This window comes from Eublepharis macularius, chromosome 3 (assembly GCF_028583425.1).
Source record: "Eublepharis macularius isolate TG4126 chromosome 3, MPM_Emac_v1.0, whole genome shotgun sequence".
NCBI classification, from domain to species: domain Eukaryota; kingdom Metazoa; phylum Chordata; class Lepidosauria; order Squamata; family Eublepharidae; genus Eublepharis; species Eublepharis macularius.
Window position 1 is genome coordinate 142,521,130 of NC_072792.1, and position 23,425 is coordinate 142,544,554.

The 23,425-nt window shown below is 40.4% G+C and overlaps 2 protein-coding genes across 5 annotated transcripts in view; one reads left to right on the top strand and one right to left on the bottom strand.

Annotated features, from left to right (window-relative positions):
- Positions 1-21,054, bottom strand: part of FILIP1L (filamin A interacting protein 1 like) — a 239,951-nt gene extending 218,897 nt beyond the window's left edge. For all 3 annotated transcript variants that reach the window (XR_008596648.1, XM_054973297.1, XM_054973295.1), the window contains exon 1: positions 20,845-21,054. The gene's annotated coding sequence lies outside the window, so the exon portion shown is untranslated. The remainder of the gene's footprint in view (positions 1-20,844) is intronic.
- Positions 1-23,425, top strand: part of CMSS1 (cms1 ribosomal small subunit homolog) — a 270,320-nt gene that overhangs the window by 221,697 nt on the left and 25,198 nt on the right. The window contains exon 2 of one of the 2 annotated variants that reach the window (XM_054973301.1): positions 2,639-2,662. The exons of the other annotated variant lie outside the window; for it this stretch is intronic. The gene's annotated coding sequence lies outside the window, so the exon portion shown is untranslated. The remainder of the gene's footprint in view (positions 1-2,638; positions 2,663-23,425) is intronic. 2 annotated transcript variants of the gene reach the window in all.

Here is a 23,425-nt window from a genome sequence, read left to right on the forward strand (position 1 = left end):
GTTAGGTAAGGCTGTTTTCAGTGGTTTGAGCACTGCATTTGGGGGAAGGCAAGCAGTGACAGAGATGAAAAGTGAAGAGTGCGTGGGAAGAGTGGAATGATGGAAGGAAAGGCAGAAATTGCTCCCAATCCTGCCCCTTCTCCAGCAATTCCTTGTGGACTCCCTAAGTATCTGGCAGTAGTGAAAAGGATCTGGCAGTAGTGTGGAATTAGAATGTGAAGACCAGTAGTAAAGCTCCTTGAAGTTTTGTACTTTTTGATAAAATGTTGGTATGGGTGCCTCCCTAGTAACGTGGATCATCCATCTCTCGTTAGTGAACTAAGTGAAAGACTTTTGAATGTAATCTAATTCAGACAGCTAAACATTGTCCTTCAGCTCAAACAACAGAGGCTTATGCCATAGGGTCCAAACATTCAGTTCCTCCAAAGGGATCATCAGCACACTAGGGGTGAAGCATGTATGAATTAACAGAAGCAAAACTTGGGCTGCGGTTCATTGTAGGCTACAAAATCTGTCCTGTTTTTAGATGGTTGATTCAAATGCCAGGCATGTGATATTAGACCTCTTCCTTGAAAAGAGTCCTGATAGTTTACATTACTTCCAAATCATGTGAAATGACACAATTATACCTAACACAGATTTGTAAAAGAAAATATGGACTACCTAAGTACTTATATTATTTGTGCCCTACATCAAAGTAGCATAGGATCTGCAATCAGTCTCTGCATTGTTTGGATTTTACCACTGTTTAATCAACTGCTCCTAACTGGATAATTCTGCATTGCTCTCGTTCTTAAATATCTAGGTTTCCATATTGCTGCTATAATTAAAGCATCTTCCTGAAACACACATTTGCTTCTGAAAAATATTTACCTTCTGCTAGTGGACAGTAAGCTCTCACATTCAGAAAAAAAATCCAGGAATTTGATGATTGATATTAATCTGTGGAGAATGGTGTTATGAGGTCAGCACTATTCTTAAAATTATTTTGGGTTTCAGGCCTTCCATACTTCTACAGCATAGAATTCTTGGCTCAAATTGTGATTCTGATGGCTCTCCAAAGCTTATGCCCTGAAGATCTATTTAGTCTTTGCTTCTGGACTCAAATCTTGCTGGCCCAAAACCAGCACTGAGAAATGTGCGGTGTTCTGGTACACACTGCAGCTTGAGGAAAGTCCCCAGTATTTTACGCAAATCTTGAAACAATGGCTGGGACGTTTGCTGTGGGAGTTTTATAGGTCTTGGTATGTTTTGTCACAAAAAAGTTATTTTTGTGTGATGCAACAAGAGATTATTTTAAGCCCTCTAATTACTCTCTTTTTGCAATATGAGAAAAGATATATCATTTCTGGAATCCTGTGCTAAAGCTCACATTCTGAGTTATTTATTTTATTTGTTGGTATTTGGATTTTCATCTAATATTCATGTTGTTGTACACTTATGCAACTTTAAATCAATGCTGAATGTGTTTGCAAAATAGCTTTGAGATAGAAGCAGATTATCTGACCAATATTGCTTCTGTGGCTTGTCCTTTATATTGGAGGTTCTCAAATTCTGTCAAAATGTGCATCTATAAAGTGACCGAGGGTTCAATTATGTGTAACTTACACAAGGAGGCAACATCAGGCACTCAGTCTGATCTTTTGAAAATGGGCTATTCAGAGCAGAAACATAGTGGTGCACATTTTATCCTCCGTTCTTCCAAGCAACTAATTAGAGGTGGGGCAGGGACCCTGGGTTCTTCCTATTTCTCCAAGGACTTTGTTTCAATTTTTCTGACAAAAAATTGGGAGTTTTAGGGGAGCAGTAAAAAAACCCTCAAAAACGGCATGGTTTTAGGCAAGCTGTGGATCATGAACATTTTTGTATTAGACAATCTGCTATTTCAGTATTGGCATTTCTTATGTATACTGTAGACATACAACAGATTTTCAAGGACATGTTTATTAGAATAATTTTGGTAATGTGTTTTATAATTACTAATTGACAGTGTGTGATAATTACTGAAGTATTGTTGAAGGCTTTCACAGCCGGAGAACGATGGTTGTTGTGGGTTTTCCGGGCTGTATTGCCGTGGTCTTGGCATCGTAGTTCCTGACGTTTCGCCAGCAGCTGTGGCTGGCATCTTCAGAGGTGTAGCACCAAAAGACAGAGATCTCTCAGTGTCACAGTGTGGAAAAGATGTTGGCAGGTTATTTATATCTACTCAGGAGGGGTGGGGTTGAGCTGAGTCATCCTGTAAGAGTTTCCCAGGGTGTGGAATGCTAATGGCGGGAGGCTTCACTGTATCCTGAGGAGGTTCTTTTGCATATGGATTGGTGCTTGATGTGCTAATCTTCTCTGCAGGGCTATTGTTGAGTATAGAGTGTTTTGTTAGCCTGGTGTTTTTCAGAACTGGAAACCATGCTCTGTTCATTCTTAAGGTTTCTTCTTTCCTGTTGAAGTTTTGCTTATGCTTGTGAATGTTCGATGTTTTCAATAGTGTACGTTGAAGAGTTCAGAGTTTTCAATGGAACAAAGTTAAACTTGATATCCAAATATGCTGCTAGTCCTGCTGTGACTGTATAAGACTTTTTCTGACCAAAAATATTATCTTTGCTTCCTAATTTAAACCTTTGTTTTTTTCCCTGCCTCTCAGATGCCAAAAATTGAGCTGCAAATGGTAAGATAGCATTGAATTCAGCTGTTTACCTCCTTCTCAAGTATTGGGTGTATTTGTATTGGGAGGTCAAGAAAGCTCCCACTCTCCTGGCTTTCCACAAACTATGCAAGTCTGAATTATTCAGGAGGGCTTTCTACTCAGATTATAAGGCTGTGTCATAAGAAATAGCTCAAAGAGATACCTTGGCAAGGGACAGGGACTGTAGAGACTGTAAACTATGCTATTGGTACTGTCTGCTGATGTGGACTTATTCCTTTTTAAAAAAAATATTATTTTATTAGTGCAAAACAAAAAACAAAAAAAATCAAACAGAAAGAAAAAAATAAGACAGTGCTGGCTACAAAAACACTATTGGCAAATCTATACATAAAAGATTTCCAAATATCTACAAATAAGTCCATACGCAATTGCCTACTATATGCAATGTGCTCAAATGTTGATAAGTTTATAAGGAGATTTACAGGAAGTGGACTTTGGTCTTTCCAGTGTTAAAGTATAAGTTTTTTAGCAACTGTAAGCTCATGGAGGGTCCATTTCCCTGGAGTCTTTGAGCAGCTCTTAATTACGTGAACTTTTTTCCAAATGTGGATGAAACATTCTCTTTGTGTGCATGCATGCATGCACATGCACACACACGCATGCAAATTTAAATCCAGAGTACTGCATGTGATTGTAATATAATGACTGTAGTCACTTGCACGTGCACATTTATGTTTTTTAAGAGGAGTTCTTTTGCACATGTGTTAGAAGGCAACTAGGAGTGTGAATAGCCCAGTTTGTCCTGAACTTCTCAGGAACTGGGAGCTAAGCAGGGTTGACTATGGTCAGTACTGGGATGGGACACCACCAAGGAAGAGTGGAGTTGCTGCATGGGGGAAGGCAATAGCAAATAACCTCTGCTCATCTCTTGCCTTGAAATCCCCATGGATGGGGTTGCCAGGAGTCAGTTGCAACTTGACAGCACATTCTCTCTCAATAAGACAACAGTGAGTAGTATTTGTGGTGGCTATTTGTGAGTGGCAGTATTTTACAGCACATTAATCAATCTTTTAAAAAGGAATGCTAAGTTTAATGGTCTGTGCAATAACTGAATCTCTGTGTTAAAGAAACACACTGTTTATCAGGGTGGTTTATAAAAAGATAACTGCTAATTTCCCAAACCCCTTTAATTAAAAATATTAATAGTTATTGTTACAAATGTTGGGGAGGGGGAGAGGAGATTGCATGTAATATACTCTGCCAGTGGTCTGTAGTTAGAAATGCATGTCAAGGTATAAGGTAAGTCAGCAAAAAGTAAAGGGAGCCAAATGTACAGATGCAGAACTTGGATTAATATTTGCCCATAAACAGATGGAATGCGGGCATGCTTCCTTGTGACCCTCTGTGACGAAACAGTATCCAAGTTCTAAAACAGTTCTAGTATCTGTAGTAAGGATTTAGATTACAAGAACTTTCAGCAGGGATTCTGGTTTCACAGTTGATACCCATACAGGATACTATCCTACGAAGAAGAGTCTGTGTGGCATAGCCAGGGGCAGCGCCAGGTTTTTCGGCACTTGCGGCCAGCCCGCCGGGTGCCCCCCTGCGCGTGCGCACTCACCGGTCTGTGTGATGACATCATGCATGACATCATCACGGGAGCTCGCACACCGCCACTGGCCCGATCTCTGCTGCGGGCGGCTGTGATGGTGCGCGGGTGGCCTCTGAGCTCTCCCGCTTGGTTGCCTGCGCCACCGCAGATGCCTACTTGCGGCTGCTGCGCCTGGCCAGGGGCGTGTGCTGGCGGCAGCGGCGGCGGCACTGGGCGGGAGGGATAGGAGGCTGCAGCTCTGTGGCGCACGCTCCCGCTCCCCACGCCTCCTCCGGCGCTCCCTCCGGCACCCTGCGCCTGAGGCCACCGCCTACCTGGCCTCAATGGGCATGCTGGCCCTGGGCATAGCGGTTAGTGTGTCAAACTAGGACCTACAAGGCCCAGGTTTGAATCCCCACTTTACCATGCAAGTTCACTGGGGACCTTGGGCCAGTCACACACTCTCATCCTAGCCTATCTCACAGAGTTGTTGTAGGGATAAAATGGAGAAGAGGAAAATGATGTAAGCCACTTTGGGTTCCCACTGGGGAGAAAGTGGGGTATAAATAAATAAAATAAAATAAATAATAAACGATGAAAAGGGCAAAATTTGTCACTAAGTTGGCTACAATGAAAGTATTTCTTCCCCATGCAAATTTTCAAGTGTCATCATGTTTAATGTTTACTATTTTATTGATTCAACAATGGGGACTTTCTTTCTCTCACAGTACAGTATTAAGGATATGTATAGATTTGGGGTAACCTTGCAGTTCCCTGCAATTGATGAAAAGCATGGTAATAAATTATAGTAATGTGTAGTTAAAATACTTAAGTAGTTAAATTCATTGACATCAGAATGTTATAATGATCTATATATCTCGGGTAACTGATAATTTGTTCTTCTTGTAAAAGTGTTTTGAGAAATAAAGAATGACATTTTTATGGAGCTGTATGGCTAGTGAGAATGAGTGGAATTACTCCCCGCCCCATCCCCAGTATAATATTTCTATATAATTATCACTTTAGAGCACTTTTCTGCCTCTAAGATTGACTGGGAAGCATTTTTGTCATTCAGATGTGAGTTTTTACTGAAGATAATTACAGACACATGATAGCTAAGCTATCCATATGAAAGGCCTAAGTGATTAACAGTATAATCCAAAACATAGTTACAGTCTTCCAATCCATGGAAGTCACTCAGAGGACATAGATGAGTGTAATGATTCCTCTGTACGGTGCTGTCTGTTGTGGCAACTGGTAGGCTGTTGGGAGATGTTATCCTCCAAATGTCATCTAGCTCAGAATGCCATCCAGGATATGCCCTGATCTGCTTCTGTGGTTCCAGGTAGTGCAATTATCAGCTGATCTTTTCCAATCACTTCTGTCATTGCAGTATGCTCATTCTTGTGCATATAACTGCTAGCCTTATGCCATGCAGTTATGATTTATAATATAGATACATAAAACCAGTGTTTTCACATCATCAAAATCACCTTATCTCAGAAGTTATCTCATCTTAAAAAGGAACCGAACTGGGAGGTAATGAGTTACAGCTTAAACCAAATGAGCACAAGGTAACCCATGAGATCAAACACAGCTTACCAGCTGTATGTTGTTGCCTGACAAGAACTTGAAAACTTTCCTATTTTTGTATTCCAAGGCAAGTGACAAAAATAGGGGATTTATCGAATCCCTAGTAGACCACCATAAGAAGATGGTGGGCTACATTAGGTTGTGGAGTTACAAATTGTACAGACCTGGCTTACACTGTGACAGTGGCCGTTTTCATGTCTTTAAAATATCCCAATACTCACAGAAGGCTTCCGGCTTTCTCTCGCAATTTTTGATGCCACCCATTTACAAATCAGAGGCAGGCAGCCACGAAAGCGCCATCATGAGCATCAAAAATTGTGTGAGGAAGCTGGCAGCTTTCTGTGAATATCGCGCTCTTTTAAAGAAGTTTGAAAACAGCCTTCATCTTTAGTGAAGTAACCAAATTCAGTACTGCTAAGGTTAGCATCCAAAACATGTGTTAAGAGGAAACTGCTGTCTCATTGGATGGTAAAACAGGCAAAATTAGTCTTCTGAATTCTTAAGAAGGGACATTCATCCTCATGTACATTTTTCTTCTCTTGATGCTCGGTTCTTTGGAGGGTGCAAGTTCACATCTGTTATTTTAAGAATGGAGAAAGTCTTAAACCTAGTAGGAAGGCCCAAAGGGAAGACGTAGCTAGTATTTGTGGTGATCTTGCCTATATTACAGGGTGTACTTTTAGGCTGATGATGATCATTTATTTAAATGGTTTAAATACTTGTGCACATCGAGGCAATTCATACACACTTCCTTCACAAAGTTCAGTTGGCAAACACCACTGCATTTCACACGTTTTAAAGTAACATTACTGCACAGTGTCTGTGGGTTTTGTTTATAGGAAAAGGAGACACTAATCCCCCAGTAAAGAAGCTTGTAGTGCCAGGCCCATAGAAAACCATTCTAATCTGTATGGGCCAAAAGCTCCCTTAATGAGCTAATGACTTCTGCAGAAAGGTCTGGAATCATCATTATGGTACAATTATATACATGACGCACTTTCTTATAAAGTTAATGATATTTTGTGCTATTCTCTGTGGTTGGAAGAGTGTTTTCACCTTGTTCAGTGCTGTACCTTTGTATTATAATAGATGGCAGGTGATTAGAAAGATTCTGGTGAGCCTTCTTGTGCTGCTAAACAAACTAATGAAAGGGCTTTTTGTAAACCAACATTGTAAAAAATATTCTCAGATTGGTAGTAGAGACAGGTTAATTTAAGTATCATCATGAACTGTCCCTAAACTTCTTGGCTGTTCACGCAGGTCTCTTTTGCTTGCTTTGTATGATGGATGTTGCACAAGAAGGGGAATTTGGACAGCTTCTGCAGCTCTATTTTTGTTGAAAATGTTTTAAAACTAGTACGTATTGACATGCAGGAGAGAGTTGAGGATACCCTATTGTAAATCTCTTGCTGCTGTCCTGCCATGTACCTTGGCTTGTTCATTGGGTAAATGTTGCATCCCCATAATGTAAGCTTCCCTTCCTAACCTTCTATATTGCTCCTTCTCTCTGGATCAGTGTGGATGTGTTGGTGTAATATATGGAACTAAGAAATTGAGATAAGGTGAAGAGCCTGTGGCACAGAGTGGTAAGCTGCAGTACTGCAGTCCAAGTTCTGCTCATAACCTGAGTTCCATCCCAGCGGAAGCTAGGTTCAGGTAGCTAGCTCAAGGCTGACACAGCCTTCTATCCTTCTGAGGTTGGTAAAATGAGTACCCAGTTTCCTGGGGGTAAAGTGTAGATGACTGGGGAAGGCAATGGCAAGCCACCCCATAAAAAGTCTGCCAAGAAAACGTCGTGATGTGATGTCCCCCCATGGGTCAGTAATGACTCAGTGCTTGCACCTTTACCTTTTAAGAAACTACCTGGGTTGAAAACAGCATTGATTGAATGTGTGTGTGTTTGTGTGTGGCTTCTTTGCTTATGCCTTAGCAGTGGTCCATTAGTAGACAGTGCAGATTGGATTTTGATGTATTTGTTTTGTTTTGCCTTCTTCTATAGCATAGTTTGTCTCCTGGATACTTTTCTGTGGTGTGAGGGCTGTAGAAAGTGGGGAGGACTACAACTCAGCACATGCTATGCATGAAGAATATCCCAGATTCAGTCCCTGGATGCTTTATGTTATAAAGTTCCTGGTTCAGTCTCTGGTATCTCAAGTTAAATAAATAATAATAACAGTGTGTTTATATGCCACCCTTCTAGACAGATTAATGCCCCACTCAGAGTGGTGAACAAAGTCAGTGTTGTTTTTCTCCCCACAATACAGCTAAGGAGCTGAGGTTGAGAGGAGTGGCTTGCCTAAGGCCACCTGCTGAGCTCCTGGCAGAAGGGGGATTTGAACCAGTAGAGTGCTGTCTCACAGTCCAACAACTTAACCACTATGCTGCAGCAGCTCAGGTTTAATTCATCTGAAGGAAGAATTATTCAAGACCCTGGAGAGCCACTGCCTGAGTAGACAAATCTTGGCTAGATAGACCAACAGCCAGGCTCAGTATCGCAGGTTCATGTGCTCACTGGCTGCTTTGGGCTCTGTTCTGTTTGGATAGTATAGGAGAATTCATAGGACCTTGGATGGGTTGTGGAGCCATATGTTCTGAGTTTGTGAGGCCTGTAAAGCTGCCACCTTCCCCTGCCTTTTGGAAATCCTTGATGCAGATGCACATGCTTAGAGAGCACAGTCCCATGCCTCCTGCCTCTCTGAGACCAGGAGTGGGATAGTGAAGCAAGGTTGGTGGCAGAGAAGATTTCTCTGTGGTTCATGTCTATGGTTTGTTTCTCACTACAGCAAGTCTCCTGATGCTCAGCTTGTGTTTCCTGTCTCTGGCTCTCTTGATCAGCTGCCCACGATCCTAGACTTGACACAGATGTGGTAAACAGGCTGGAATGAAGATCACTGATATAGAATGGAGTGTAGGACCATTGATAGTTCTCCATTATGGCAAAGGATTGGACTAGAGGAACATTGGGTCCAACTTTGTGACTTCATAATTTGGACCCACAGCATTTTTTAGTCTCTAAACCCTATGGAAACGCAAAGCTTGTAAGAAAAAGAGAATTGCCCAATTAAATCACACAACTGCCAGCTGACACACTGCTTTCTCCTTTTAGTCCACACGCTAGAAAAGGTAGTAGAGGGTCTCTGTGCTTCCAGACTTGGAGTTGAATCCCACAGAGGATTTCTGAAGGCAAAAGGAATTTTCACATACAGAATGCGAGCCCAGCCCCACTGCGGCCCAAAATACTCACGCTGCTCTTGGGTAATGGGAGACTCCCAGGAACAACATGAAGGAGTTGGAGATCTGCTGTGGAAGAAGAGAATGAGCCCAAATTGCTCCCTTGTTCCATGGAAATCCTCTGTGGAATCCAACCCTGGTGAGTGGGAGGCATCAAAGGGAAAGTTGCCTCTTCCCCTGGGACTTGCTGTTGTCCCTTTAGCAAAGCTCATTACACTATAAGTACTCCAAGTTGGCAGCTTCCTTATCTACAACAGCTAGGACACTGGTTACTATTATGGAATATTCTCTTTCTCTCTCCCCTGCCCAACTCTTAGTCTACTTTATATCAAGCCTTCTGTACTAACTCTATTAATTTGTGTATGATGTTACAAAAGAGAGATGGTGGGGAAAAACAGAGAATAAAGAAGTTGATGTGTTGGTGTGATCTTTCATGTACTTTTCTTAACCGAAGCTTTTAGCCTTTCCAGGTGGGAGATTTCCCACTCTTGTTAGCTGTCTTGGGGCAGTTAGATCAATGAGTTCTGTCAACATTGTTCTGCTGTTTAAGCCTTGTGTTAACCTTGAACATAAATAGCAGGTGTTAAATACATCACTTCAGCTATGCTGAAACCTGAACTAAGCACTCAGCGGGAAGTGCAATGTGAAAAAATGTTGAATGCTCAGAGCTTGCAATTCTCTGCAGAATGGACCTCTCTACATAGGGAGTCTGGGTACTGCCTTGTTCATGCTGCAGTAATTCAATGCCTGGCTATTTTGGCTTTGCATGCTGCCCTTTCCCTAAGCCCGGGTTCCACTGACAAGTATTTCTAGACAACTATTTGGTGGAAATCTCATGGTTGAAATATCACATCTTTAAACACTGTCACACTGGAAACAGAAATTAGAGCATTCCTTGACAAGAAGTATTTGTTCCCAAAGAGCATTTTTCTACCACTATTTCCATCTTCCAATAAAATCACTTATCACTGAATTGTGTTTGAGCTTGTTTGCAGACATGTTAAAAGAACTAGAATCATTTCTTTGGCTTATGTTTCATTGAATAGTAACCACGTGGAATTCAGCTTATTAGTACCAGATAGGGTTGACAGATGGCCTCTTCCCCCAAAATGTATGGGGCCTCTGGTACCTGCCCAACTTTACTTCTGTGTACAGCGCAAAGCACACGTGCGCTCCCAACTCCAGTGTGATGACATCACTAAGCGATGTTGGCACTGGTGCCCAGGTGACAGGCTGGACGCTTCAATGGCATGCAGGTAGCCAGGCGAGCAGGCCGGCTGGCAATTTCCTTGGTGCTCAGACAGCCGGGCAAGTGGGTGGGGTGGCTGGGTGAGTTGGCCTGTCAGGAGGCCATTTCACCAGCCACTTCTCCAATGCGCAGGGAGTCGAGTGAGTGAGTGGGCTTCCCTGGACCTTTATCCAATGCGTAGGAGGCCAAGCAGGCCGGCTGGCCACTTCTCCAACACTCAGGCAGCCCGGCAGGCAAACTGGAAGCAGTGGGGAGGAAGTGGAGGTGGCACAGGAGGCTGGGTGAGCTCACCAGCCACTTCCCCAGGGATGCTTGAAACAAGGGGGAGGGGGAGAAGGGGGAGGCAGCAGAGAGAGGCCTTGGTGCTGCCACCGGCTCCTGCAGGCCAGCAGCTAGCCGCTCCTCCCCCACGCACAAAAATACTGGACATTTATATGTCCAGTATTTTAACCACATTTCCCTGGGAAGTCCAATAAAAAACAGGCTGTCCAGGAGAAAACCAGTCACCTGGCAACCCTAGTACCAGAAGCAAGAACAATTACTTCAGCCTTATATTGCCAGCGTACATTGTAGTAATAGCAATAGCCCTTCTGCTTCCACCCCAAAAGACAGACATTGAGGGTGGTCTGTTAGCTGTGCATTGTACTTTACCTTGCTGCCTTGTCAGAAGTTGCTCAGAAGCTGTGTGGTAGGAACAATGACATGTGACACATTCTCCATGTTGGCAGTGGGAAAACACTTGAAAACAGTTTGAGCACTTCTTGAGCACTATACATTAGAGTACAAACTTTGTTTTCAACAAAATATAGCTAGCCTGGTGACAGAGCATGGAGATTCTATACTATGGGAATGCAAAAGAGAATTTGCTAAGGGGCAGAGATATAATAAGGAGATGAACAGAGAGTGGGTTAAAACAGGGAGTTAAAATTTTAACAGAGATGCTTTTCAGTTGTTGCTATTGGGAAGTAGCCCTCTTGCATTAACTAAAAGGGGAAGGAGGGCGTTCTAGGATTGCCAGTTCCTGCTTGGTAAATTACTGGAGATTTGGGGGTGATGCCTGGGGACGGTAATGTTTGGGGAAGGGAGGAAGCTTCGTGGAGATGTGATGCCATAGAGTCCACTATTTGAAACTGCTATTTCCTCCAGGTGAAGGAAATCCAGTGTAACTCTGGGAGGGCCTATGGCACTCTTGCTGTGTCTTGCCTTTTCAGCAGAGGTTTGGCTTTAGGGTATCCTCTACCTTTGGGAAGAAGATGGATGGCACCTGGATGTAGGGCCTTTCCCATTGTCTTTCAAATTGTCCTTTAGACAACAAGTAAAAACGTTTCTTTTTTTGTCAGCTCTTTCCCAGAAAGATGCCAGCCACTTCATAGATAGTGCTGGTTCTTTGATCTGGATTTCAGATGTTTAATTTTGCTGCTTGGTTTTACTGATTTGTTTTAAACTGTTTATGAATGTGGGTTGTGTTTAGCTTTTTAATGATTTTTGTAAGCCACCATGAACATTTGGCATATAGATTTTTCACCCAAGGATATGGAAGTCCAGTGTTTATAAAAGGGAAATTTGTACCTGCTTAAAGAAGCACAACATGCTGCCATTTAACTGTGTGCTGTTAACACCATACCAAGCTAAGGTGGTATCATGTTTCCAGTGCTGTCACACAGTATAGATATTACCAAGCCAAAAACAGACTGAGTACGGGCCACTCTGCTCCTTTTGAATTGTCAGTTTTTGCCAATTTACTTTCATTTCAGCACAAGGGCAGACATAGCCTTAGTATAAAAGTGGAGTCCCTCAAATGAGCATGCCTGATGATGACATCATAAATCGTTAGAGTAATAGCTCCCTAAGTAATTCTTTAAATGCTCTGAGGTTTGGAAAGAGCCCTTATTTAAAATGGGAAATTAAATGTGCCTTTGATAAAATGTGTATTTTTAAAGGGGGGGGGGCGGGAATTTGGCAACTGATTTTATATAGAGTGTTTTGCAGCTACGTCACCATGTAGATTTATAGCAGAAATGAGTATTGAGAGCCTACTTAATAGGGGTGATTAAACAACAAAAGAAAATTGGGTTACATTTGAGATTTGCAAGAGTTTAAAAATGCTTCACAAGATACTTACATAAAGTATTCTGAAACAATTACTTCAGCATGGGCTCATAAGAATATATTTCACTAAGTCAAATGACGCTTCCTGAGGAGTTACTCATAATTGTGCAACCAGAATTTATCAGCGCACATATTTCAAGTCCAGTTTCTTTTCCATGTACCATAACTGCAACAATATTATTTAGGGCAAGATAATATTTGGTTTCTGCTCCCTTTCTAGCTCCACCATTGAACAAATCCTTCCCTTGTCCTAAATATTGACCAGAGAAGAAGAGGGAATGGTGCAAACAGATCATCAAGTAGTGTTACCAACTCCAAACTGGAGCCCGGTATCTTTCTAAAACTACAGCTGATCTCCAGACTACAGTTCTGCTGGAGCAAATGGCAGCTTTGCAGGGTGGGCTGTAAAGCATCACATCCCCATGGAGCCCCTTCTCTTCCCTAAACTCCATCCTCCTCAAGCAGCCCCAAATCTCCAGGAATTTCCCAAGCTGGAGCTGGCAGTCATAAGAGGCAAATTTCTGGTTTTAGAGACACAATAATGATAAAAGGTAATTTACTTAAGAATCACTTTCCAAGGAAGCTCTGAATGTAATGTACCAAGATAGCTTACGACTGGCTAAACTGTACTTCGTTGGCAGCTGCAGGACCCCAGAAATACACACACTGTTCTTAGAAAGGGCACTTCAGCAAAGTTCTGGCATTGCGGCTGTTGCTTTTCCAGGCTTTCACCCTCCTCTATTTAAGCCCAAGATTTTATTCAGCACATGGAGAGATTAAAGAAGGACATTCCAGAGTCCAGACTTCTCATTCAGATTTCAGAGTTCCAATTCAGCTTGGGGACCACTTTGGAAATGAAATATGCTGCTCTCCTTTCGCTGTATCTCCCTAGAAGGCCTGAGTGTCTAAGAGCCTTTTTGTTGAGTATCTGTCACTGCTCAAGAAATGATATAAGCTGTTTCTACACATTCTAAAAAGAGTGCTTCACTCACCAAATGCTGGTGGCTTTTTCGTGGGATTTCTGACGTCGCTGTTTCCAAAATGGATGCAGGCAGATTTGCTTCCGTTTTTGTGGTGCTACGAAAACTGCCTCCATCTGTTTTGCAAACAGAGATGTCAGAAATCCTGCAAAAAAAGCCACCAGCATTCAGTCAGTGGGGCGTTCCTTTTGGGACGTGTGGAAACAGCCATACTGTTACCATCATACTCCTGAGTTTTTAGTGCCCTTTATTGCAGATTGACTCCTTGTCATTTATCAGCAGAGCTGGAGATTAAAAGAGCTCTATTTTAGCATAAAAATAGCTCAGTGTGTGTACACTACAATCTGTCACATTGGGAAGTGTTGACAGCAGCTATTTGCATTACGGATGAATATATTAATTTCTAGTAATGCATACCCATACACATAGCTTGTTGTATCTGTTTTTGTTTGGCAAGTCATATATTGGTTAAATTCCAGCTGTGTTCTCATGCCATTTTCTTCTTTTAAAGGCCATTCTGTATGTTACCAAACTCCTATCCAGGAATTACTTAAATTATTTTATGTTTACATGCAAACATGTCATGGTGCTACCCATGCAAATGGTTCCATGCATACATGTGGAAAGTCATCTTGCATTGCAATCTACACAGGGCAATCTTGCTATTCCTTATATGGAAGCCACCATTTAGGAATCTGTGTAATAGCTGTTGATATTGAGAATTAAGGATGCACAGAAGTACATCAACCCCATTAAAAATGTTTAGAGAATGCAAAGAGAAGAAAGCTCTTATTTCACAAAACATTAGCATTGATATGCAATTAACCATGTCAATATACATGTTTAATAGGCATTTTCTACTACAGTGGGTATTTTCTAGTCACACAGTGGAATATTTTCTGCATTGTACAGTGAAGGTCACTAAAGCTGTTCAAGTGGGTTAGATAAAGAGCATGGCCAATGCAAAATACCACACTTCTTTTATCATGCCCTATGAGTATGTCCACTGTTGGTATTATTTAGAGACTGAAACTGCAACAATATAATAACTGGGCTCTCTCTTTCTCTATGCAAGACAATATAAATAACCCATAATGAAAACCAACAATGAGTAAAGTCTGAAGGAGAAAAATAGGGAAGGGCAAAAATAATAAATTTCTTGGTAAATCATCAATTCCTTTATCCTATGATATCCCAATCCTTGCCTGTCCCTATTCCCTACCTACCTGTGCCCTTTGTCCATACCTGATTTGTTGTGATTGGTATTTCCAGACTGCTCTCCTTCCCCCATATCATACAGCTTCTTCATGATCATAAACTTTTCAAAGAATTGACATCAACACCACACCAAAGGCTGGGATGTCACCCAGTCTAGTCAGTTCCTGGTATAACAACCCATAAGTTCTTGTGCTATCATTACAGATGCTTTCCTGTTTCTTCTGTAATGAGCTTTTGCCTGTGTCTGAAACTAAGCTTCTACTTAACCAAAAGAAAGATGTATCTTTTCTCTTGGAAAGCTTTCAGCAATTAGTTTTCAGACCTGTCAAACAGCTCTTTGAACCACCTGTTTATCAGTACATTTATTCTATATATGGGTTCAATATTGCTTTGCATCTCTTTATCAAACACACAGACACCTGTCTAGAGTTTATTTCACTTTATTGCAAATACACCCTAGTTTTTTAATGAAGCAAGTAATTAAAATATAAATGGTTATTAATATAAATCCTATAAAATCAGAACACAGAAAGGCAATAAGAAATAAGTTTGCTAACATTTCCTAATAAATACCAAGTTTAACATAATCAAAGTTTCTATGAAATGCATAGGTAAAGATAAATTCTCACCTAAATTCTCTCAAGAGATTTCTTCCATCAGAGCTCTGACATTCTATCTGAATTTGCAGGTTTATAAGTCATCATATGCAAATATCTAAGGGCTTTTCACGTGATAACACAAACAAACAATAATTGGTCTGATGCTTCATTGAATATTCATAGTTTCTATTGTATCACCTTCCAATTAGTAAAAAATGACGTTATACTCAAACTTGCAAAACAAAACTATACATCTCTGAGAAATGTCAGAAAAAGTTGAGAGATCACTATTGGTTGAAGCTCTGATAGAGGAACATTAATCTCGATAGAGTCCACTATTTTAATTAACTGTCAAACGATTAAAGCATACCTGTTAGAATTACCTAACACAGAAAAAAACGCGCAGACGGCTCATGCAGAGTTTGAAAGTTCATCTAGAATACAAGTACGTGGCCTAATATTGCTCAGTATTGATTATTGTCATGTGCTTTTATCTATATTGGTGCAACACTTCAACCTATATTTCTTCATTTCAAATCACTGCAGATGACTGTTTCACCACACATTCTACCACACTTCTGTACCTAGCATATAGTAAAAAACTACTTGCTACTTGACAGAGTGATACATGTAATTAAACTACTCCAGGATGACAAAGTTTATTCCAGGGTAGTTTTGGAATATGGAGCCATGACATAGAATCCTTATTTGAAATGTGTGCTACCAACTACACAACCATCAAAATAGTAATATTCTTATTCTATAACCATGGGATTTCTTAGGGCCAAATCACACAGTGCATGAAGAATCCCTAAAGTTCCTCAGACGTATTCTCATTAACCAACAACGTCTGTCCTTGAAGGTAGTCTGGAGAGAACGTGTATTATGTCCCCTTAATAATCTACACTTCAGACGTATTCAGTCACATATTTTGTACTGTTTTGTCACTCTGTTGTTTACTATGAGGTTTATATCATTTTGTTAGACTGTATTACAGCAGGAGGTTTACACAGTAATATGATAGCTTTATTTGTACTGAGGCAAGTTTTTTAATTTACTCAGAAACAAATATATTACTATTTCATTAAGCACTAGCTGTACAGTTCTTAGAACTTTAATTAAAAGTAAGCATCAAAATAGCAAAGGAACAGCAAGCTGAATTTCTTCCTCATGATTTGCTAGAGTATCAGTTTTATACCTTTATAGCTTAGTGTAAGCTATTTTAGAAATGAATTTGGGAGCAGGTGGATTAGAAGGGGCAAGAGGTCTGAAATTAGGTGGCAGGAGCTGAGTTTGTCAGCATGTCATGGATGTGAATTATTGGGTCCTCTTCTGCCCTCTTCTTCCTCTAAAAATAAAATCCAGATGACTTCCTTAAACCCAAATATGTGGTAGACACTCCAGAGTTGGTCTTCTATGTAATAGAAATTCACATGAAAAAAATTGTACTGTTTGAAGGGAAACCACAGAAAAATGTGATTGCTATTTTATTATTTTTACTCAGTTTATAAAATGGCTTTTAGATTGTTTTAACTATAATTAGTCGCTGTTTTACTGTGCATTGCCCTGGGAATATTCAATTTAGAGGCAGCATAAGAATATTTTAAATAAATAAAACCAGCCCTTCCACTGGCACTTGTTAAGGCTGGCACACCATTCGGTTGCCCACTATTTGAATCTGCATTATAAGAACTGGTCATTTTGTTAAATTAATCCAAGCGTATTGTGACAGTTTTGCTGTCACATCACAACATAATGTCTCACTCAACTCTGTTTATGTGTCTGGTGTAGGCACTACAAACTTGATTGGAACAAGAGCATACCAATCAACCAACTAACAACAACAACAAAAAGTGGAAGCTCACAAAAATGCAAGAGCCCTTATTCTATGTTATGAAGTGCCCCAGTGCATTTTGCACAGTAAGACAACACATGTCATCAAAGAACGATCTGGTGTACTCATTCACAGGCTACTCTGCAAAATGCAGTTTGGCAGATCAAGTTAAAAACAAAAACAAAAAATCCATGGTTTATTTAAACTGTGGTTTGTGAAACCAAGATCATAGAGGATAATTCAATCCTGTTTTGTCTTGACAAATGTTAGTTTCATTGTGGAGACAGCAGAGACTTTGGGCAAATCCACTGGCCCTTGGAGCGTCCTGGCGTTGTGCTGAATGTTCGCTAAACACCTGGAAGTATAGCATCTTTCTAGCACGATTTCTGAAATCGCGCTAGAAAGACTCTATACTTCCAGGTGTTTAGCGAACATTTAGCACAACGTTGGGACGCTCCGAGGGCATATGGATTTGCCCCTAGGCTGCAGTGAGGGCTATACCAGAGGGGAAAACAGGATTAGGCCAAGATGTTTGCATTTGTACATCATGTGAAACCATAATTAAGACTGTTAATGAGTCATGTTCAATCCATGGTTTCAGATCCTGGTTTGACATACTCTTAACTAACCATAGTTAGTGGAATGGCCCGCATTTGAATGATCACAGCAGCTGTAGTTCATTAAACCACATTTCACATGATGTCTTCTCTGAACCTGTTTTATCTGCTGGCCCGTGCACTTGTATTTCTCCTGTGGGAGAAACAAAGTTAAACCTTTATAAATGTATCATGTAGAGTTCTTCATTACTGTGAAAGAAGAGCCAGTGTGCTGTAGTGGTTAGTGGGGGAAGCTTGCTGGGTGACACTTGGGCCAATCACACGCTCTCAGCCTAGCCTACTTCACAGGATTGTTGTGAGAATAAAATGGATAGGAGTAAGCTGATTTGGGTCCCTGTTGAGTAGAAAGACAGACTATAAATGAAGTACATAAATAAGTAAATAAGAAACAACAAAATACTGCAGTCCACACATAATGTGCAATATCAGTACAGTGATCTATATCCAATCATATTCTGCAGACTTAAGGGCATTTAAGTTTTCTTAAAAGAGGGAAAAGTAATTTCCATTGATTCCCTGTCCCACTTCAGACCTCCCTCCCCCACTATACTATTCTTGAGGTTATATAATGCAAAAACAAGTAAACTGGGAAATGCCTGTGATACCCCACCATTACATTTTAGGACGATCAACCCTCCTTAAAGACTAACATCAAAATATAGTATTTGAATTCTGTACAAAATAGAGTTGATGTGCTGATTTTAGTCTTGTGCTGTTTCACAACTCAAAACACTATGGTCTACCAATATACATTAAATTTTAAAAACAAACATGCACAATCAGGAACAAGTGGTCCCAAGAAGGAAATCTTGTCAGGAATATCAAAAGTGTCTTGAAAGATCATACCATCTAGTCTAGAATTATTTGCACTTTGTGATCCACCAGAAGTTAGCAAATGGTGCTTTGGTATAGTGGTCTTCAACTTTTCGAAATTCACTGAGCTACAAACATTTAAAGCCATGTGGTGGGAAGTGGGTAAAACTGAGTTATGATCTCACCAGGGTCAAGCACAAGATTATGGACAGCAAAAGCTGGGAACAGAAAACATAAGTCTAGCACCAGAAGGTATATATTTTAGTGAGGAACAAGCCAAGGATCAGAGCTATGAAGGAATCCTCATCACTACCAAGTAACCCTACTTTGTTGTCCAGCTGCGCTTCTCAGCATGCATGCAAAGAGAAACAGAAGGCACGGCATCCTAGCTTTGAACTTCTTCCAAATGGGGCGGGGCGGGGAGGAATGGCAGCTCAATAGGAGCTCATTACCTAGGAGGAGGGATTCTGTAACCCACCTGAGGGTTCCTATCCATGGAATTCCTGCTCTAATCAAGCTGCATTGTACCTTTATGTCCTGACTCTCTTCTTTGCTTTACCCCACGAACCTTCTGGCTGGGATGTAAAGGCTCAGGAATCTCCACTCCTCTCTGTATCTGAAGAAGGGAGCTTTGATTCTTGAAAGCTCATACCCTGAAAATCTTTTTGGTTTTTATGGTGCTACTGGACTCAAATCCTGCTAATTCATGGAAAGAACACTGCTTCTTTAGATCTTTCTCCTACCTACTCCACTATAGATTGTTCTGTTTGTTACAATAATGGAGAGATTCATATAGTCATCAAAATCACTGGATTACCTTATTTGCACGCAAATCTGGTATAAATTGATAAACAAATGAGTTACTGTTATAAATAAGTGGATAACAATTACAAATACCCTCCTAGTAAACAGAAATAACATAGTAAATCGGAAACATTCTGAGATGTCACACCAGCATTTTTTAAAGAAAGAAAAAAGGTAGAGCATTAGGAGACACTGTTGCTTGGCATTCATACTTCTGCAAAATGAGACTCCTCTCTTATAAAATTGCAATAAATATTGCCCTTTCTTTGTTCCACTATAATTTTGTCATTTGAATGAAAGAATACATTCTGCTAAATAGACAGCTTGCAAGAAACCCTTTTAAAGAATGAACTCCCCATCCTCATGTTTGGAAAGCTCCTTGCTGCTATATTCTAAATTGCTTTGTGCAGATCATGAAGCACTGAATTCCATCCAATTTCCTTGACAACATATTCCACCAAGATGATTGGTGCTGGCAAACAGAAGCTAACTAATTTCTAAGGAGTACTAGTATAAGTAATATTCTCTGGATGGATTATCCTGAGACACTCTGTAGAACTATTGCTCATGGTTCTTAAAACAGTACTATTGCTGTTGAAAAAATAACAAATATTCCCTAATGTACATGTAATAGTATGGCCCTTACTAATTAAAACAAATCAACAGCTGTGACAGTGTAAGGACAAATGGAGGGGTCCCAAAATAGTGGATTCTTGAGGTCTACAAATGGAGATCAGTTTGAAATGGGTTTAACTCTCATGTTTTCCATAAAAAAACATAAGGTGCAAATGCCAGGAATTCTTTATCAGAGACCCTCTTCATAAAACTACAGTTTAATTGGGAGCCCTGGGAAATGCATTATAGCTCTGATGTAGCCCTAGAAGACACGTATCGCTAGGTTGAAGAAGAGGGAAAGGAACAAAGAATGGGGGGGTAGGGAGGCAAGGAGTAGGAATAGAGAAGGAGGTGGTAGCTGATGCATATTTCTCAGACATACACACATTTCATAATAGTTTACCTCTGTGCCTAAGTAGCCTTTCAGAAGAACATCATCCCTTTCACCAATGGCAAAGCTCTCCAGTGGCTCTCCTGCACATTTAATTATTTGGAAAGTTTTCACAATATGAGCACATTTGGTAGAAACTCTCGCTTAAACTTCATTGCTGCTTGCCATGAAGCCTGCTTAGCAGCGTCATAGTCAGTTAAAAGCACATGTGCTTAAAAAAGCACCTGTGCTTAAAGCAAAAGAATATTGTCTATATGCTCAAACATTGTTTCCTCGCTCTCCAGAATTTTAGTGTCTATAGCCTTTCCACTAATACTTTCCTGCCCAATCAGCTAAAAGTTGTTTGATGGGGTTGTACATGCAATTGTTCTGTACATTATTTACAGTTTTCCTGTTCTTATTTATTGTTTAAAAATATGCAGCAGTGTATCTCAGAGTGAATAACCGAGATTGCCTTCAAACTATAGGGGAACCTCATGCAAAAAGTAAACCCAATAAGGTTTAAACTTTAAGCTACCAAGCCATTTATCAGAAATGGTACTAGAATTTAAATACTTACCATATTTAGGAAAACTGCCTTCTTTCGTTCAGAGTAACTTCCTTTTTCCTCATTCACACACAAATTCCAAATCCAAGACAACAAATAAATAGGTATTTTCACAGAAGTAAAATTCTACTTAGGTTTTATTTTCTGAGTGCTCAGTTTGCTTATTTCAGCAAGCGGTGTACCTTCCTCAGTTATTTCATTGTCTTAAGTTGCAATGCAGAAGTGTTAGATCCACAGGCCCAAGGAAGTACTGTAAAGGAGAGATGAGGGAGGGGAGACCCGGGCACTGATTTAGACCAAATTCTAAATATAACCCAACCCACTTTCCATGCTGCTCTCTCCATGCACTGAAGACAGGCAACTTCGTTGGAAAATTGACCTCTCAGCTTGCCATTCTTTGCAAACAGACATTTTCTTGCAGCATTATGGGCATTATGTATATCCTAATGCAACCTGTGTCATTTCTGAGTGTGAGCATTATTTTACAATAGGGATACACACAGGGGAGTACTGTTTTCAGACTTGCATGTATTAGGTATCTCTAGGTTTCTGATTCTATTAACAGCATAACAGATGAAAAGCTGACACAAGTGAATAGGGTTGCTAACTGGCTTGAGAAATTTCTGGAGATTTTTTTTTGAGGGGGTGACTGGAGAAGAATTTGGGGAGGGGAGGGAGCTCAGTAGTGATGTAATGCCACAGCTGCCATTTTCTTCAGGATAACTGATTTCTGTAGGCAGGAGATGAATTATAATTCCTGAAGAACTCCAAGCCTTGCCTGGAGGTTGGCAACCCTACATGTAAAAGTATAATAACTTGGAGGACGCCATTTCTCCATTTTTAGTCCCACTTAGGGTAGCATGGAGCAACATGACCCTCATCCTACACTGCTCAGATACCCTTTTTAAAAACAACCTGATCACCAGTCTTGCACAGCCAGCTGAATGTTATTTGAACTGGAAATGTATTGCAACTAGCGGAAATGCATACTTTTCCCTATGAACTGATTCTTACACTATACTTTGCACATTTTCCCCTCAGCCCTTTATTCACATGCTTGGCAATTTTGTAAGGAAGGTAACAGTGGGGAAAGTATATGGCTTGAAATAGTTTGTAATCTGAGGCAGGATATTTTATAGTAGGGTAGACTGAAAAGTTAAATTTCAACACCTTTGCAAAGTATAAAGATCGTCTGCTTGAAGGGAGTCTTGCCCTTTGCAGATCTGAGGTTTGGTTGCTTTAAAAGCAGGTTTAAAAAAAAGTAGTAGTACAAATCCCTATAGCAGTTGGGCTACTGTACCAAAGCATCAGCTGTAAATGCAGGAGCTATGTGTGATTATACCAACCAGAGGTGGCAGAACAGAGCAAATGGCTTTTACTCTAAATGACAACCATTTGTACAATGAAATGGTTGTTTGAAGTATGAAATTCTGTTTAATTGCACAAATCTACATAAACATAAAAAAACATAAAAGAAGGTTTTTGATTCTTAAAGGAAACAAAATAGACATTTTTATTGGGAACTTAAACTATGTTCCAGTCTTTTTTACTATAATATGTTTTTTTTTAAAAAAACGAATGTTACTTCCTTGTCACTATCTAAAAGTTATATTGTCTAGAAGTCATTTTCTGCCATGCTTATAGTACAGTTTATTCATTTGATAGTTTTATCTTAAAATGTATATTCCATTTTTCTATTTCAAGAATAAAGCTTGGTCCTAGGCAGCTATTTAGAAAATACCGTAGGTTCTCTGATCTAGTTTAGGCTGGGGAACTCCATTGCATGCATAGACATCCCCAGGCCAGCAGGACTTCTCCATTTATTTCACAGGACTGCATGCATGGATTATCGCCCTCTGTTCAATTGAATGAAGACTTTGGCACACACATACGTGTTTATGATAGGGTTGCCAACCCCAAGTTGTAAAATTCCTGGACATTTGGGTATGGAACCAGAGTTGAAGAGGTGAAGGAACTTGATGGTATATAATGCCTATAGAATTCATCCTCCAAGGCAGTCATTTTTTTCCAGGGGAACTGATATCTGTAGTCTGAAGATAATTTGTCATTCTGGGAGGACTCCAGGCCCCATCTGGAGGTTGGCAGCCCTAGTATATGTGGAATTCTGGGTTGAGGTACTTAGTAAAGATGGCAAATTAATGAATTAGTTCAAAGTTTGAATGGCCACTGTCTAGTCATAGTTTTCAGAACTGGAGTTTAGTCCTGATGTTTCTTCCCGCTTCAACTTGGGAAAATTGGAGGAGTCATTTAATGTTTAGCAAAGGGATTTCTTATTTAGATGTGTTTCATATTGTCATTCTATGCTGGAAGAACAGGCAGATATTCATGTTAAAACACAGTACGGAGCAAAGATAGGCAGCTAACAGGTGGTGCATTGTTTGCAAAGTTCTATCCTGGAAGCCATTTATCTACTTTTAGAATTCTATAACAAGCAATATATAAGCAGATACAGGAGAAGGGGTTATTTACAACTCTGCTTTGGATACTCCCCTCCCCCCCTTTCTGGACATGCCAAGTCAGGATTTATAAAGAAATGTTAGTTAGCTATCAAGATTTTCTTGGCAAGCTGTAC